This window comes from Corvus moneduloides, chromosome W, assembly GCF_009650955.1.
Source record: "Corvus moneduloides isolate bCorMon1 chromosome W, bCorMon1.pri, whole genome shotgun sequence".
In the NCBI taxonomy this organism is placed as follows: domain Eukaryota; kingdom Metazoa; phylum Chordata; class Aves; order Passeriformes; family Corvidae; genus Corvus; species Corvus moneduloides.
In genome coordinates, this window is record NC_045510.1 from 10,528,386 (window position 1) to 10,546,722 (window position 18,337).

At 45.0% G+C, this 18,337-nt stretch overlaps 1 protein-coding gene across 3 annotated transcripts in view; it reads left to right on the top strand.

Moving 5' to 3' along the window:
• LOC116437444 (transportin-1-like) overlaps nucleotides 1-18,337 on the top strand; it is a 142,469-nt gene that overhangs the window by 71,945 nt on the left and 52,187 nt on the right. The window lies entirely within an intron of this gene.

Consider the following 18,337-nt stretch of genomic DNA (forward strand, 5'->3'; position numbering starts at 1 on the left):
AGCAATCTCTCCTGGTCCTTATCTCAACTCATGAACCCTTCATTATATTTTCTCCCCTCTGTCCAGCTGCAGTGGGGGTGAGTGAGCAGCTTTCATGGGTGCCTGGCATCCAGCCAGGGTCAAACCATGACACAGTATTATATAACATGCCCATGAGCAAAAGCCCAGGAACTCTGAGAACAAATGAAAAAACATTGTGACCAGCAACTACTAAACCAATAGAATAAATATAACAAATTTGTTTTTACAGGCTCTGGTTAAGATCTGTTATTTTAATCCTTTGTGCCCCATATTGGGCGCCAAAAAAGCCTGTCATGGTTTAACTCCAGTTAGCAATTTATAACCATGCAGCCATTCACTCCCCCACCACACCCATCTTCTTCCCGGTTGGGAGGAGAATTGAAAAGAAAAGGTAAATCTCATGAGTTGAGATAAGAACAATTTAATAATCTAAACAAATTATCATCCTTGTTGTTGTTATTATTAAATTAATAATACTACTTGTTGGAATCCTGAGTTCAGAGAATTTCAATCTTTCAGTGCTGACAGGCAATGATCTTCAAAAGCACACTGCATTTGACCTGAGGCCTTGGGAAAGGCTTCCCAAATTGTGTGATAACACTGAGATTGTTGCTGTGTAATTAAAAAGAAATTTGTTATGTCACTGGGTAGAATATGTAGAGATGTAGAAAAATTAGGTTTATGGGATTTAGTAACAAGATGGAGGATTTTGGGTGTGGGTTTGTTCTTCTTCTTTCCTCCTTCTTCACAAATCTGGATGTTCAGGTATTGTTCTGGTATTGGTTCAAAAAACCCGCAATGCGGATCATAAATGAATAGTTACTAGGTTATAAGTAAAAATAAATTAGTTGGAATTCCATAATTGGATAGTTTGGATTTTAAATGGCCTTGAAAGTTAGAACTCGGGGCCATTTTCCACCTGGTCAACTTAGAGGCACATTCAGTGCAGCTGTACCTCAGATAAGAAATAATAAACATCAATTAGAAGAAGAAGCCTGTGTCCCCTGCGCTTTAATCCGAACTCTGAGTAAAAGAACTCGCGAGACAGAGGCAAAACGAAAATAGAGAAATTAACAACTGCTGATAATAATAATTGTAATTATGGGGGGGAAGAGAGAGAGAGTAACAGAATCCAAGAGAAACAAGTGATGCACAATATAGTTGCCCACCACCCAGTGACTGATACCCAGCCTGTCCCCAAGCAGTGATCAGCAGCTCTGGCCCAAGTCTCCCATCTCCAGTTTATATACTGGGCATGATGTTCTATGGTGTGGAATATCCCTTTGGCCAGTTTGGGTCAGCTGTCCCAGCTGTGCTCACTCCCAGCTTCTTATGCAGCTCCTCACTGGCAGAGCATGAGACACTGAAAAGCCCTTGACTCAGGGTAAGGACTGCTCAGCAGCAACCAAAACCATCAGTGTGTTATCAGCATTATTCTCATACTGAATCCAAAACACAGCACTGTACCAAGTACCGGGCAGAAAATGAGCTCTTATCCCACATGAAATCAGGACAAATAATCTGCCAGTTATTGCTCCTTTAGAAACCCTTGCTTCCTCCATAGGATTCCTTCTCCAGACATCTGGGTTAAGGACTTTGATCTAGAGGAAAATGTCCATCTCTTTGCTTTTCCTGCTGTCTCATGCCTTGTGAATTTGCTTTACTGTGAACTATATTAATGCTCCATTTTCTTAATGATGGTAATGATTTAAGGTTGTGCTTGATTGTTCAAAGTGTCACCAAATTACCGAAAATGGTTGAATAAGACCCCTGTCGTGGTTTGACACTGGCCCTACACCAGGCACCCACAAGAGTCGCTTGCTCACCCTCCCCTGCCACAGCTGGGCAGAGGGGAGAGGGAAAAAAAATTAACAAAGGCTTCATTAGTTGAGATAAGGACCGGGAAAAAACACTTCAAGGGCAAAACAGGCTTAACTTAGTTACAAAGTGAATTTATTGCTAACAGAATCAGAGGAGGATAATGAGAAGTAAAATAAGCTCTTACAAACACCTTTTCCCCCCAGCCCCTCCCTCCTTCCCACCGACAGTGCACGGAGACAGGGTGTGGGGGTTTGGTCAGTCCATCACCTAGATTCTCTTCCACTGCTCTGGGAAAGGAGTCCTTCCCCTGTGAGACTGTGGGGTCCCTTCCACTGATGCCTTGATGGGGCTATCTGAAAACAGAGGCTAGACAAAATTAAGAGAATAAAAGCGGGTATATTTATTGAAGGGCCTTCAAGGTACACTTTGGGCAGACAGAGCCCTAGGGCTACACTCAAAATGGACAACAGGTCTCGAATTTTTCACACTTTTATAAGTTTGGTCTATTTGCATATTGGGGGTTAATGCTCCAATTACAATTCCAGGTAATGAAGTCATTACCCCAAATTTGTTCCCCCCCCTTAAGCCATTTTGTTGACATATTTTGGGGCCTGAGACAGTATGGTATCCTTGAAGTTCAGGCCTAGAGACGATTTGTTTTGTCTGACCAGAATGGGAGAACAGTAGCTAACTGTTGCTGCTGCCCACAGGGACGGCGAGAAAAATGACACAGAATCCAAGTCCAGGATAAATGGGATTATTTAATTAATTACCGACTTGTTTATATAGCTTTGTTCGCAAGAGTGGTATATTATTATTGGGTGCTTGACCATACACCTCCCAGAGTGATTGGCTGAATACTAAGACACCCATTTCAAAATATTTTCTTCAGTGTGGAAAACAAGACTGTGCATAACAAGTTTGCACCTGTGAGATAAAGTCTTGGTTTACAAAACCCTCTACCCTGTTTTCAGTTAGCTTGCGTGAGAAAGGAGACTTTCACAAGCAGCTGTAAAAAGCTGGGAAAATAAATCTGCCAGCTTTTTTAGCATCTACAGCTAACAGGCTATAATGGAGTCTTAGAGTTACACACTAAAGCATTACAGGATATGATAAATATAAAAGCTAAAATCCTAAGGCATCACCACAGGAGACAGTTGTCCACAAACCTCTCCAATGTGGGTCCACTCTCGTGAGCAGCAGTCCTACCACACCTGCTGCAATGTGAATTCCCCCCACGGGCAAACAGTCCTCCCAAAACTGCTGCAACGTGGGTCTCTCTTTCCACAGGGTGCAGTCCTCCAAGGACAGGCTGCTCCAGCCTGGAAGCAAGGGCCCTCTCCACCGGGTCTTCCACTGGATCACAGCCTCCTCCAGGCATCCACCTGCTCTGGTGTGGGCACCTGCCCCATGGGCTGCGGATGGATCTCTGCATTCCCTGTGGACCCATGGGCTGCAGGGGGACAACCTGCTTCACCATGGTCTTCACCACGGCCTGCAGAGGCATCTCAGCTCTGGTGCCTGGAGCACCTCCTCCCCCTCCTTCTTCACTGACCTTGGTGTCTCCATGTTGTTTTCCCTCACATGTTCTCACCTCCTCCTCTTCTCTTACAAGAAGCAAAACTTTGTGACTTTGTTTTGATTTTCTTCCTAAATATGTTATCACAGAGGCATTACCAACCTCTCTCATTGTCCCAGTTTTGGCCAGCAGCATGTCCATCTTCAGAGCCATCAGCCATTGGCTTTGTCGGACATGGTGGGAGCTTCCAGCAGCTCCTCACAGAAGCCACCTCTGTGGCCCCACTGCTACCAAAAAAACAGGCTGTGCAAAACTAATACAGACCCCTTAACACCAATTTAGTGTTAAAAAGGGCATAATTTATTCAGGTCCCTGGAGTGGCACAGGGGATAACTCCTCCTAACATGCCCCCCGGTTTTTACAAGTGTGTTGCTAATATACAGTCACTACACGCATATTATAATTTTCCCATTACCATAAAACTCTCCCCATGTTCCCCAAGTTCCTAAACTCGGTCCTTGTTTTGGCTGTAGCTGCATTCCTGAGCCAGATGTCTCTTCTTTATCTTCCAATGTCCTTGCTTGGTGAGCAGTTTATGCAGGCTTTCTTTCTCTGCTAAAGGTTCACAGACTGTTTTCTCTGCTAAAAGCTCACAGTCACAGTAGAAATTGAAATAACCTTTTTGGTATCAATTCCCCCCTTTGAAATTTCTCAAATTCCGTAGGGCCATTTGATAAGTTTCAACTTGATTTCTATCTATCGTCGCATACATTCCCGCAAGGTTACGATTGATCATTTTGTGAACACAGCCAATAGTAAGACCAATAATTACTACAATTACAACTATGATGGTTTCCAGTATTCCAGCCAGCCATCCTCTCAGGGACCATCCCCCTATTCCTTGAAGAATTTTATTGAACCAATTAGTTTCAGAGGCCTTTTAGATAGCATTGCTATCTTCAGCAACTTGCCGCATTTTGCTGTTTTTGAAGATCTTCTGTTACATTTGGGCTGTGTACACAATGATGTTCTCTATCTGATTTTAAATACCCACAAACCCCTTGTTCTTTGGCCAGCAATAGATCTAAGGCCAGCCTGTTTTGTAATGTCAATTTAGTATTTGCCTCTATTTGCCTATTTATAATTTGAAATCCCCTTTCTGTGGCTTTGGATAGCTTCCTTACTTGCCAAGTTAGATTTTCTAACAAAATACTGTTTTCTAGAGCCATGGCTCCTGGTAAGAGAAAACTTTGTAAAGCCTATTCAGACTGTGTGGAAACTGAAGGCCCTGTCCATTCATCCTCAGTGTATCTTTTTACCTTACTCCAATATTGGGCTTTTATGGGGCTTCTTCTCCAAGTTGAGCATAAGGTTAATAATCCTAAGGTTACTTGCTGGGTGGTCGGTCCAAGCAGGAGTCAGGTGGTCCAATATCCATCTGAATTAGCCCAGACAGTGTAACCTGGGGAAGGAACTTCCAGAGATTTAATACAATTCAAAGGTTGGTTACTGCAATTTAAAACTAATTTCGCCATCTACCTTATGGTGCTAGACTGACTTTCATTGTTTTATTTTTCTCCACACCTCCATTGACTCTTTTTTAGGTTATACATAGGTGTGATTCCCCAATCCAGACACCACTCTACCTTCCCCAAGTTTTTCCATTGTCCTTCTAAAGGCTTTGTCCAGGTACGAGGCTTGCTTCAGAGAGTTTGACACTCTGGCAAGCCTGAAACATTTTGGGTGTGATTTTTAGTAACACATAAATCAAATAACCTGGCTGCCTGGCCTCTTGAGGCTGCTAAGGCAAAATACAGAAAATGTTGGTCGAGACTATGGGACCCTGTTGGACACTCCTTACCTCCTTTTTTCCCCCAAATAGTTCTATTATCTCCTGGCCTCCAAGCTATCGGATCCTCAAGAATACCATCTCCTCATCGCCTACATTTCTCCTTCTCATCCAAATAATTGGTGGTTTGCTTTTGCTATTGCATTAGTCAGATTATCATACTGAATTACCATTGACAGATCAATAGGAACAATTCCCCAAGGAATAGGTTCCCCTGCTGAACCAGGGATAGGGAGGAAGGCTGTAGTGTTGGACAGAGTACGCATTTTACCAAACCCTTAAATTAAAGTTAATACTAAATTTTCTTCAACCCCTCCCCCTAAAGAAAAAAAGATTCCCATAAACATGTCTATACAGTTCACTACTCATTTACAGACGTCTTCGAGATTTTCAGCCGCAGGGCTCCAGTGTTTTCCACTGTTCACTCTTGTTGGGGTTTTAGGAGTTCTCCTTCTGTTTTCTTTTTCTCTTGAAGAATTTTCCCCATACATGTTGCCAGGGGGACAAATTACTGGGTGCTTAAGAAAAACAAAAGACCTGGCCACAGATGGAGGGGTCCATCTGGCTACTCTCTTTCACCTGGGCTTGTGGGCTGTTAGTTCCTGGCATTTTGATGGAGAGAGAGGCTGGAAGGAATTTGTCAGCACAGCAGGCTTCTGCTTTTTCGGCTGCCTTCCTTCTACCAGAGAAACCCCAGGATTCCCAAGCCTGCCTTTCCCTGCCCCGCTGGGAGCCAGGCTGCAGCCACCCTGACCCCGCCATTGCTTCGAGCCTTCGTTACTCTGTAGCCCCACACGTCCTGCCTACTGAGACCTCCGGGGATTCCCACTGCAGCTCCGGAGTTCGGTACATCTTGCCTGCCACCCGAGATTTGTGCTCGTCCCTGCTGTTCCAGCCTGCTGTTCCCAAAGGTCCGACTGGACATCGGGATCGGCTGCCCAGGGGGTTTGTGAAGCCTTTGTTCCATCTCTTCCCAGGATCCCAAGCTGCCATTGCTGTGTGCTCCCCAAGCTTGCTCTGGAGCGCCCTCTGCAGACGCGGGGGAACCACCACAGTGCCCCTGGCAGCTGCGACAGTAACTGCACCAAAGGGGAACTGTCCTGACAGCTGAGAAGGCTGGCACTGGGTTTCTGGTTCTGTTTGCTGTTACTGCCATAGTTATTGTTGTTTGTTTGACTTGTTATACACACACATATATATATAATAGTAAAGAACTGTTATTCCTATTCCTCATATCTTTGCCTGAAAGCCCCTTAATTTCAAAATTATAATAATTAGGAGGGAAGGGGGTTGCGGTTTTTTTTTTCATTTCAAGGAAGACTCCTGCCTTCCTTAGCAGACACCTGTCTTTCAAACCAAGATAACTGAGTTATCTGAGCCTTCTTAATTCGGGTGCAATGTATCCAGGAGTTAAGTCCTTTTACCTTCACTGCCATTCTTGTAGTCAACAGAATTATATAAGGTCCCTTTCACTGCTCCTGAAGTGGTTCAGATTTCCAGGTCTTGATGTGTACATGATCCCTGGGCTGAAATGAATGAACTGGGGTGTCTGGGGTAAGAGATTCTGAGAGAATGATAAACCTTTTTAGTTCATTCAAAGATTTTCCCAATGAAATTAAATATTGTTCCATTTCCTGTTTCCCAATTTGTTCCTCGGATCCAGGGAAAGTTGTAACAGAATATGGTCTCCCAAACATCAACTCTTACGGGCTTACCTTCAGGTTAGTTCGGGGTTGCACCCTAATTTGTAACAAGGCTAATGGCAACACCCGTGGCTATTTCAAGGAAGTTTCCTGGCACATTTTGCTAATTTGTCTCTTTAAAGTTGGATTCATTCATGCAACCCTTCTGCTAGATTGCAGTCTCCATGAAGTATGTAAATCCCAACTTATACCCAACTGTTTACTGAGTTGCTGTAACACTTCAGATATAAAATGGGGTCCCCTATCAGATGACATGCCTATAGGCACCCCAAACCTGGGTACGATCTCTTTGATGAATATCTTAGTTACTTCCCTGGCCTTGTTGGTGTGGCAGGGGAAAGCTGCTGTCCACCCAGAAAAGGTATCTACTAACACTAGGAGACACCTGTATCCTTGTTGGCGTGGTACCTCAGAAAAGTCAATTTGCTAATAATCTCAGGGAGTGTTTCCTCTCTTAGTGATCCCTGGAGGCGGTCCTTTTAAATGCAAAGGATTATTTTTAAGACATATCGGGCATTTTTCTGTAACGAACTTGACAATTTTTGTCATATGGACACTGAGTATCTGAGTCTGTAGACTAATCACCATAGCATCGATTCCCGAGGGGGTTGCTGGGTTTTCTCTTTTACAATTTGTAACATCAATTGTGGTAGGACTATGACCTGGTTATTGGGAGTTACTAGCCATCCACCCTCTTTATTCTGGGCTTTTAGATAAGTAGCTAATTTTAAATCTACATAACTATATCCAGAGCTAACTTCTGGAAGTTAAATAGCTTTCTCAGGTATTAACGCTAGGGTGCCTTGTTGTGCAACCGCTCATGCAGCTTTATCTGTAAGTCTATTTCCTACATGAATGTGGAAATCCCCACGTTGGTGTGCTTTGCAGTGTAGTATTTAATCGGAGATCCCTGTGCTGTTAATAAACCTCTTTCTTTCCATATGGCTCCATGGGCATGAACAATGCTAAAAGCATATTTCGAGTCAGTCCATATATTTACTCTTTTTCCTGCTGCCATTTCCAAGGCTCTTTATAGTGCTATGAGCTCTGCTCTTTGTGCTGAGGTATCCACAGGCAGCGGTGCAGCTTCTATTACCTTGGTTGAGATGACTACAGCATAGCCGGATCTTCATTTTCCATCTTGCACAAAGCTACTTCCGTCTGTAAAGAACTCTATCTCTGGATCTTCAATGGGTGCATCTTGTAGGTCTGGTCAGCTTGCATAAACTTGCTCAATTGTCTGTAAGCAATCATGGGTTAGCTGTTCTCCTTGCATCAGAGTGTACAGGGATTGAGCTGGATTTACTGCTGTGGTTACTTTTAACTCCACATCTTCTTGCTCCCTTAGAACAGTCTTATATTTCAGCATACAGCTTGGGGAAAGCCAACGCTCCCCTTTTTGGCCTAATACGGTGATTACAGCATGCAAAGTATACACTATTATCTTTTGTCCCAAAGTCAATTTCCTGGCCTCTTGGATGAGAACAGTCGCTACTGCAGCTCGCAGGCATCTGGGCCATTCCTGGCTGACCTTGTCTAGTTGTTCTGAAAAGTACCCCACAGGCCTCTTGAAGTCTCCTACCTTCTGAGCCAGAACTCCAAGGGCTAGGTGCTGTCTTTTGTGCACAAAAAGCTCAAAGGGTTTTGTTAGGTCCGGAAGTCCTAAGGCAGGTGCAGACATCAGGGCCATCTTTAAGTTACTGAATGCATGTTCACTCTCAGGAGTCCAAGTCAAAGGTCCTTCTGAGGCCTCCTTTAAAAGCTCATTTAGAGGTTTAACTAAAAGTCCATAAATTGATACCCACAATCTACACAACCCAGCCATGCCCAAGAATGCTCTTGGGCAGTCGCAGGTTGGGGTACTTGGCAGATGGACTCTTTTCTGTCCATTCCCAATTTCCACTGTCCTGGTGTTATTTCAGAACCTAGGTAGATAACTTGCTGCCTCATGATTTGAGCTTTTTCCTGAGATACTTTGTAGTCTCCTTGGCCTATAAAATTTAGAAGACTCATAGTCAATTCCATATACTTTTCATTAGTTTCAGTTGCTAGTAAGATGTTATCAACATACTGCAGGACCAACCCTTTGGGGTTCTCCTTCTTCCACATCTCTAATTCTTTTGTCAATTGGTTCCCAAAAATCATTGGACTATTTTTAAATCCTTGTGGTAACACAGTCCAGGTAAGCTGATTCTTCCGACCAGTTTGGGGATTTTCCCATTCAAAGGCTCTGACTTTGCTTTCGAGAGGTATGCAAAAGAAGGCATCCTTAAAATCTATCACTGTAAACCATTGGTGATATTCTGTAAAGGCTGTTAACAAGGTATAGGGATTGGCTACAACAGGGTGGATAACCTGAACTATTTGATTGATTGCTCATAGGTCTTGTACTAACCTGTACTTGTCTGTTCCAGGCTTTTTAACTGGCAAAATAGGAGTGTTATATTCCGATTCCCATTCTATCAATAATCCAAATTCCCTGAAATTCTCTATTAGGCTCTTGATTCCCCTTCTAGCTTCTAATTTTAAAGGATATTGTTTCTGCCTTACTGGTTTTGATCCAGGTTTTAGGGTAACACTTACAGGCTGAGCTCATCGGGAACGTCCTGGAGTTCCACTGGCCCAAACCAAGGGTGTTACTGCATTTTCTATGGCTTACAGTATTCCTCTAGAATTTTCTGGTTTTGGTGTTCCCTGCAACATAAAAGTCCTGGCTTCAATGGCCTTAGTCTCAGATACCAATAATTGTACTTCTCCATCTTTAAATATAATTTGAGCCTCCAATTTACTTAATAGATCTCTTCCCAAAAGAGGTACCAGATACTCTGGCATACATAAAATTGGTGTGTTACCCATCATTTGCTGAATTTAAAATTAATGGGGTTAAAGAATGTTCACTTTTGGGCTCTCCCTGTTGCACCAATAACATTTACAGTTTCTTGGCCTAACTCTCCCTGGTTTGTATTAAATACCAAATAAGTAGCCCAAGTGTCCTGTAAAAAATTAATTTTCTGTTTCCATTTAAACAATCTCTGGCAATTTCTGATATCGTTGAAGGAGACTGCTGTTTATACTTGGAGCAGCTGAGCATGTTTAACACTTGAGTACAATTATGTACTGGAAACCTCTTTTAGATTACATATTAAATTTCTTGTACTGCAGTTCCGAGTACTATCTCTCTTATTTTTTCCTCAGACACACAGACTCACACAGTGCACACACAGACATACAGTTTACACACACACCAAGAGACACACATACACAGAGACACGGTGCACAGGCATACACAGCACAGACAGTGCACAGAAAGCACACAGTGTACATAAGGTTAGCATGAGCACTTTCAAACCTCTTCCAGCCTTTGTGCCTTTCCACACACAAAAAACCAAAACACCTACCACACACAGAGAGAAAACAAAGCACATATCAATTGCTTTAAAACCCCAACAGACACTCAGCTACCTTTCCACACTCTCCCAGCAAGCAGACTTTATATCATGGGCATCCCCGTATTCATCCCCTTGTCAATAACCCCAAGATTTAAACAATGCCTTTACTTATTCCAGGGATCTTGCCTCAAGCTCCTTGATGGTCCGCAGTAGAGGGTGTCCCCAAGAATTCCTCGGCGCTGGCTGGAAATCTGTCGACTGCTGATCTGCCAAGGCTCAGAGGCCAAGGTCCCATCTGGGTCACCAATTACTGTCACCAAATAACTGAAAATGGTTGAATAAGACTCCTTGACACCAATTTAGTGTTAAAGAGGGCATAATTTATTCAGGCACCTGAATTGGCACAGGGGATAACTCCTCCTAAGGTGCCCCCCAATTTCTACAAGTGTATTTCTAATATACAGTTACTACAAGCGTATTACAATTTGCCCATTACCATAAAAACCCTCCCCATGTTCCCCAAGTTCCCAAACTCGGTCCTTGTTTTGGCTGTAGCTGCATTCCTGAGCCAGATGTCTCTTCTTTATCTTCCAATGTCCTTGCTTGGAGAGTAGTTTATGCAGGCTTTCTTTCTCTCCTAAACGCTCACAGTCACAGTAGAAATTGAAATAACCTTTTTGGTATCAAAATGAGTTGTCAGGGGAGTACAATGGAGATGACTAAAGAATATAAGAATATCATGGAATTACAGAATGGTTTGGGTTGGACGAGACCATAAAGATCATCTAGTTCCAACTCCTCTGCCATGGGCAGGCACACCTTCCACTAGACCAGATTGCTCAATGCCACATCCAGCCTGGTCTTGAATGCTTCCAGGGATGGGACATCCACAGCTCTGGGCAACCTGTGCCAGGGCCTCATCACCCTCACAAAAAAAAATTTCTTCCTAATCTCCAGTCTAACCTTTCCCTCTTTCAGTTTAAAGCCATTCCCCCTTGTCCTGTATAGTCTTTCTCCATCTCTCTTGTAGGCTCCCTTCAGGTATTGTAAGGTTTCTGTAAAGTCACCCTGGAGCCTTGTCTTCTCCAGGCTGAACAATCCCAATTCTCTCAGCCTTTCCACATAGGAGAGGTGCTCCATCCATCTAATCAACTTGGTGGGCTCATCTGGACTTGTTCCAACAGGTCCATGTCCTTCCTGTGCTGTGGCTTCCAGAGCTGGATGCAGTACTCCAGGTGGGGTCTCACCAGAGCAGAGGGGCAGAATCCCCTCCCTCAACCTGCTGGCCACACTGCTTTGAATGCAGCCCAGGATATGATTGGCTTTCTAGGCTGCAAGTGCACATTGCCAGCTCATGTCCAGCCTCTCATCCACTAGCACCCTCAAGCCTTTCTCAGCAGGACTGCTCTAGATCCATTCATCACTCTGCCTGTATTGATACCGGGGGTTGCCCTGACCCAGGTGCAGCACCAGCACTTGGTCTTATTGAACCTCATGAGGTTCTCATGGGCTGACTTCTTGACTTGTCCAGGTTCCTCTGGATGGCATCCCATCCTTCAGGTGTGTCAGTTGCACCACTCAGCTTGGTGTCATCTGCAAACTTGCTGAGGGTGCACTCGATCCCACTATGTCACTGACGGAGATGTTGAATAGCCCTGGTCCCAATATGGACCCCTGAGGGACACCACTTATCACTGATGTCCATTAGGACTGAGCCGTTGACCAATATTCTCTCAATGCGACTGTCTAAGCAATTTCTATCCATCCATCGAATCCATCTCCCTCCAATTTAGTGAGAAGGATGTTGTGGGGGACTGTGTCAAAGGCTTTACAGAAGTCCAGATAAATGACATCTGTAGCCCTTCCCTTGTCCACTGATGTGGTCACTCTGTTGTAGAAGGCCACAGGTTGGTGAGGCAGATTTTGCCCTTGGTGAAGCCATGCTGGCTGTCCTGAATCACCTCCCTGTCCTCCATGTGCCTTAGCAGAGCTTCTAGGAGGATCTGTTCCAGGATCTTCCTATGCACAGAGGTGAGACTGACAGGTTGGTAGTTCCCAGGATCCTCCTTTCAACCCTTTTTAAAGATGGGTACACTTTTTCCCTTTTTCCAGTTTCCATGGACTTCACCTGACAGCCATGACTTTTCAAATATCATGGAGGGATGCTTGGCAACTACATCAGCCAGTTCCCTCAGGAGAATATATTACAGCTGTGTTTGGATTGCACCTTTAGGGTGGTTTGGTGGTGGTGACAGCTGGGGGAGGGGTTGTGTTTTAAGCGTTAACGCACTGTATGTGGGTTCGTGAAGGGTAGCTGCATTTCCCTGAAACGTCCCTGGCAAGGAATCTTTCTGGTGGGTGCAGTATAGCACTCCAGCAAGCTTACTCCTTTTACCCGCGCAGCTGTTTAGGCACGGACTCACACACCACACTCAAGCCGGATAGCTCATGCGTTACCAGAAGCAAAGAGTCAGGAGGGCTCTCCTTCATGGCATTCCACAGAAGACGGTTTATTGCTGCCTCCGTAGAGGGGACCAGAGGCAAAAGAGACTGGACCACACAGGGTCTAGGGTTTATGTACCTGAGCAGGGCAGGCATCAGGAACCAATGATCTGAGGGCATGGGGGCTGTACAAAGGCGGGACTAGGGAAAGGGAGCCAATGGGGAAGCTTTGGGGGCGTGTAGGGTAGCAAGCCATTCAGACAGACCAAGTCTGCATGGCACCACAAAGCATGATGGGAGAGGCTTTTCCTTTCTCACCATGAGGTATGGGGATGTTCTTAAACCTCGGAATCAGTCCAACAGCAGGCCTCTGCTATTTTTGGGCTCCTTGGCCCCTCAGCCATCATAGCTGCTGGCTCAGTGGCTACAACAAAGCATATTTGTTTTGAGCATTTTCACTTTGAGCATTTTATTGTTTGATATGAGGAAACATTTGTGGATTAGTAGCTCAATTACTGTTGAGCTTCAAGTGGTCCTTGCTTGGATCATTCAAGCATAAATGAAATCTGATGTGTACCAACTGATGAACTGTATGCTTACATAATAAGAGTTGCTATTTCGTATTTTTGCACCCTCCTGTGTGAAGTAATTAAGTATTGAAGCCTTGTAGGTTTGTCTTAATAGTGAGGGTGGTCCAGTACTCACTGGTCTCTTGTCTTGGTTTGAAAGACAGGTGTCTGCTAAGGAAGGCAGAAGCCTCCCTTGGAATGGAAAATGCAGCCCCCTTCCCTCCTAATTATTATAATTTTGAAATTAAGGGGCTTTCAGGCAAAGATATGAGGAATAGGAATAACAGTTCTTTACTATTATATATATGTGTATAACAAGTCAAACAAACAACAATAACTATGGCAGTAACAACAAACAGAACCAGAAACCCAGTGACAGCCTTCTCGGCTGTCAGGCCCTTTCCCCTTTGGTGCAGTAACTGTCACAGCCGGCAGGGGTGCTGGCGGCTCCCAGTGAGCAGGACAGGTGCGATGATTCCCCCGCGTCTGCAGGGGGCGCTCTGAAGCGAGCTCAGGGAGCACGAAGTAACGGCGGACAAAAAGCTTGCTTCACAAACCCCCTGGGGCAGCCAATCCCGGTGCCCCAGTAGGATCCTCGGGAACATCAGGGATGAACACAAAATCTGGGGTGGTAAACGAGATGTATCAAACTCTGGAGCTACAGCGGAAAGTCCGTGACGTCTCAGCAGGCAGGGGGGTGCGGGGCTACAGTGTAATGAAGACTCAGAGCAGTAGCAAAGGAACGGCGGGGGCAGGGCAGCTGCGGCCTGGCTCCCAGCGGGGCAGGGAAAGGCGGGGTTGGGATCTCGGAGTTTTCCCAGATGGTGAAAAGGTCCCTCTTTTAGTGAGGTAGGGTGTTAGGGCCCCAGTGTAACAGCCGCTCCAGCGAGCAAGCTCCACTCACGGTAGAAGGAAGGCAGCAGAAGGCAGAAATCCGCAGCAGCGACAAATTCTCTCCACAACGACAGCAGCCTTTCTCCCCTCCGAACGCCGGGAGAACCAGAGAGCTAAGGGCTGTACCCAATCCCTTTTTCCCAGTCCAAATCTCGTGGCATCTCTGCCCTACACGAGAAAACCCCAGGTAGAAGAGGGTAGCCAGCTGGACCCCTCCCCTGTGACCGGGTCTTTTTGTCTCTCTTAAGTACCCAGTAATTTGTCTCTTAGCAACACGTATGGGGAAAATTCTTTAAGAGAAAGAAAAAAGGAGAACTCCTAAAACCCCAACATCTCTTCATACTATCTAGGTGTAAAAATATTGCTACCTGCCTAGGCTTCCTTGTTAGCATATAAGTTGGCATAGACGCTCTTTCAGATGCTGTAATGGGTTTGCATGGCCACGTTTTAGTAATGGGTGGGGTTACAGGGGTGACTTCTTTGACCCCCATGTCCAACAGAGCCCATGCCAAGTGGCTCCAAGATGGACCTGCTGCTGGCCAATGCTGAGTCAATCAGTGATGGTAGTAATGCCTCTGGAGTAACATTTAAGAAGGAAAAGAGTTATGGCACAGATGTAATTGCAGCCAGAGAAGAGCAGAGTGAGAATATGTGAGAGAAACAACTCTGCAGATGCCAAGGTCAGTGCAGAAGGAGGTGGAGGAGGTGCTCCAGGTGCTGGAGCTGAGATTCCCCTGCAGCCCATAGTGTTAAGGTCCAGTTATTAAAATTATTTAGGAATTCCTCAGCCCGAATTAAGGTGCAAATGAGACCACATGCCAGTGACAATAGTATGGATTTTATTTGATAGTAAATATGAGGGAAAGAAAAGGGAAGAGAAAGAAATAGGGAAAGAGGAGCTTGGGGGCTGGGGGAGAGAGAGTAAGGTGGAGACAGACTAAGTAGAAAGTATCACCACTTCATAGATCCCAATGGCATCCTGTTGATCCTCTTCTTCTGATCTTCTTGATGGTGAAGGTCCCCCTGAAAAGCATAGAATCCGATGGGTTAATATATGTTCAGGCCAGGTGGCAATGTCCAGGTAAGTCCCCCGGGGGGGCAATTTCTTGCAGCAGACTCTGGATTTGTTGCATCACGTGCAATCCTGTGGTGCAAGGCCTCTGGGGAGCGCTTTGGGGGGTCTTTGATGGATTATGACACCCCCTCAGCTGCCTCTCACGTGAATGTCCCGTGGATGTGGCTTGTGGGGTTGGGGTTTCCACAGCTGGGCCGGTTTGTGTAAGGGAGGATGGGTGTTCACTGCCTCTGACCACACACCTGAAACCTCCCCCGCCCTCGTTTGGGGGGGGGGAGCCTGTGCAAACCTGGCTTCTGTGGGCTGTGGTCTCCCCCACCCCAAATCCTGATATGCGGAAAAGACTCCACTACTGGAATAAGTAGTAAAGTAGGTATGTTTATTCCAGCGCTGGGACGCATGGGGGATAGCTCCTCCAAAGTCATGTGTGCCGACAGCTGCATTCAGCTTGGTATATATTGGGTTACAAGTTCCATATTCATTAAGTTTCTTAATACGCCTATACATATTCATTACCTAGCCCCGCCTAGCCTCGCTTCGTATTACAATGAGCCCAAAAGTCATTTACATCGGTGTTTCGCTTGCACGGTGTCGTCTCGTGGTCGTGGGCAGGGGTCTCTGGGATGAAGTGAACGGTCTTCCTCATTCTGAACTTTTCACCTTGCTTCCCTGCATATGCTTTTTATGTCCCTGGCCCAAGTCCAAACTTCAAGGCTGGTTTAAGTCAGTTTTAGGTTTGAAAACAGGATCTTTGGTCAAGAAGATCAAGATTCCTTCCCTTTATCAATAGTCTCATATCTTCTCATTCTGCTTTGGTAGGCACAATAAGTGTTGAGCAAGCTGTATGCATTGCTTTTAACAAACAACTTCTTAGCAAATCATTTAACCTCTGCTTTCCCCTCCTCCCCCTGATTCAATCCAGCCAGAGGTGATTCTCAGCACAGCTGCTGGGTTTGGCTCTCATTCTTTTCCTTGTTTATTTGTTTTCTTCTCCCTGGGCCTGAGATGATTGAAGAATGGGTTTCTAATCAGGAGTTTGACTTTCAGTCCAAAGTCCCAGTCAGGCATCTTTTAGGCAGGGGTGGGCTTTGTCATACAGTTTTGCTATCATGGGCAAAACTTTATATCAGTATTTGAGGCATGAACTATTTTAGTCTCTGACACATAGGGCAGACCATGGTGAAGCAGCTGTGCCCCTGCAGCCCATGGAGGTTAATGGGGCAGCAGAAATCCACCTGCAGCCTATGGAGGGCACCCATACTGGAGCAGGTGGAGGCCTGAAAGAAGGTTGTGACCCTGTGGAACTCATGCTGGAGAAGGCTCCTGGCAGGACCTGGGCCTTGTGGGAAGGGGTGCCCACACTGGAGCAGGTTTGTTGGCAGGACTTGTGACCCCATGGAGGATCCACACTGAAGCAGCCTGTTCCTGAAGGACAGCACCCCATGGAAAGGACTCATGCTGGAGAAGTTTGTGAAGGACTGCCTCCTGTAGGAGGGACCCCACGCTGGAGCAGGGGAAGGACTCCTTTGTATGAGGAGGAAACAGTGGCAGAAACGTGTGATGAACTGATCATAACCCTCATGCTCTGCCTCCCTGCCCTGCTGTGGGGGGAAGGAGGTAGAGAATTAGGAATAAAGTTAAGCCTGGGAAGGAGGGAAGGGTGGAGGGAAGGTGTTTTTTAGGATTTGTTTTACTTCTCATTATCCTGCTCTGGTTTTAATTGTTAATACATTCAACTCATTTCCCTAAGTCAAGTCTGTTTTGCCCAAGACGGTAATTGGTGAGTGCTCTCTCCCCATCCTTATCTCAACTTATTAACCTTTTGTTCTATTTTCTCTCCCCTGTCCAGTTGAGGAGGGGAGTGATAGAGTGGCTTTGGTGGGTACCTGGTATCCAGCCAGGGTCAAACCACCACAGATGCATATGTATTTTTGCTGTTCAAGCACTGACAATTTAATGAACCAATCACAATAAGATCTCTGGAGTTCTGAGAGGAGGATGAACAAGTACATCAAAATAGCATCAGGGAAGAAGTAATGCAGCATTTGTGGTCTTTAGCATCTGATGTTAACCAAACAAAAGATTATACCTTTTGATCAAGATAGAAGCAAACTGATTAATCCCATTCTCAGAAGTCACCTCAGTGAGGATGATAAAGATGGCAATAGAGTCTATTTTAGAACTGATTTGAGACGCAATGATAACTACACATTGTTGTATCCTTACTTAAGTTTTCCTTTTTTTAACTCTGAAATGAGTAACATTGTGAAACTTCTTTGTGCTGTGATACAGGTTTTAAAAACCCTTGTGCCAACACTGAAATATGGATTCAAGTTCAAAAAATACAGTTGCATATGTTTAGGACCCACAAACTTACCAAGAAATAAATGCATCTATTTAGGAGGTTTCTATGTAATATTGTTCTGTATTCTTGTATATTTAATAACAATTTTAACATTTTATTCCAAAGAAAGAGGATATATGGTGATTAGTTCAATGAAAAAGCTTAGGAAAGCTTTTTTTCCACCACTCGTCATTTGGGAGATTACTAGTTGAGGCAAAATGGACTCATAGTCAGTCCTAGTTTATAAGCAGCCTTCCCCATTCCTGTCACCTAATTAGTTTTTCCTGGTATTTCTGTATGTGTTAAAAATGGAAGTGACTCTTTTGGCCATCCTCTCTGCTGGATCTGAATCAGCCAACCCCTACAGCTGATCACTGGATGACCTGCTGCAGTGTGTAAGCTGTTAGTAGGTATCTGTCTTAGAATTTTTGTCCCGAACTTGGGCTTGCTGCCCTGTGTGCAGCGCCAATTCACACACCGAGATGAGATACTTCTATTTCTTTGTTCTAGTTGGCACAAAGTAGGGAGCTGGGTGGTAACCCACAAAAGGCTGGCTCCCCAGTCATCAAAGCTTTATGTTAGTTATACATTTTTAGCAGACAAAGGCATTAACGTTCATTGGCTACAAGTTACCCAGTTCTTTTATTAATTAGTATTCTACCTTCTATTGCTTAATGATTCTCTCGCTTCTCATGCTAATTAGTCCATATG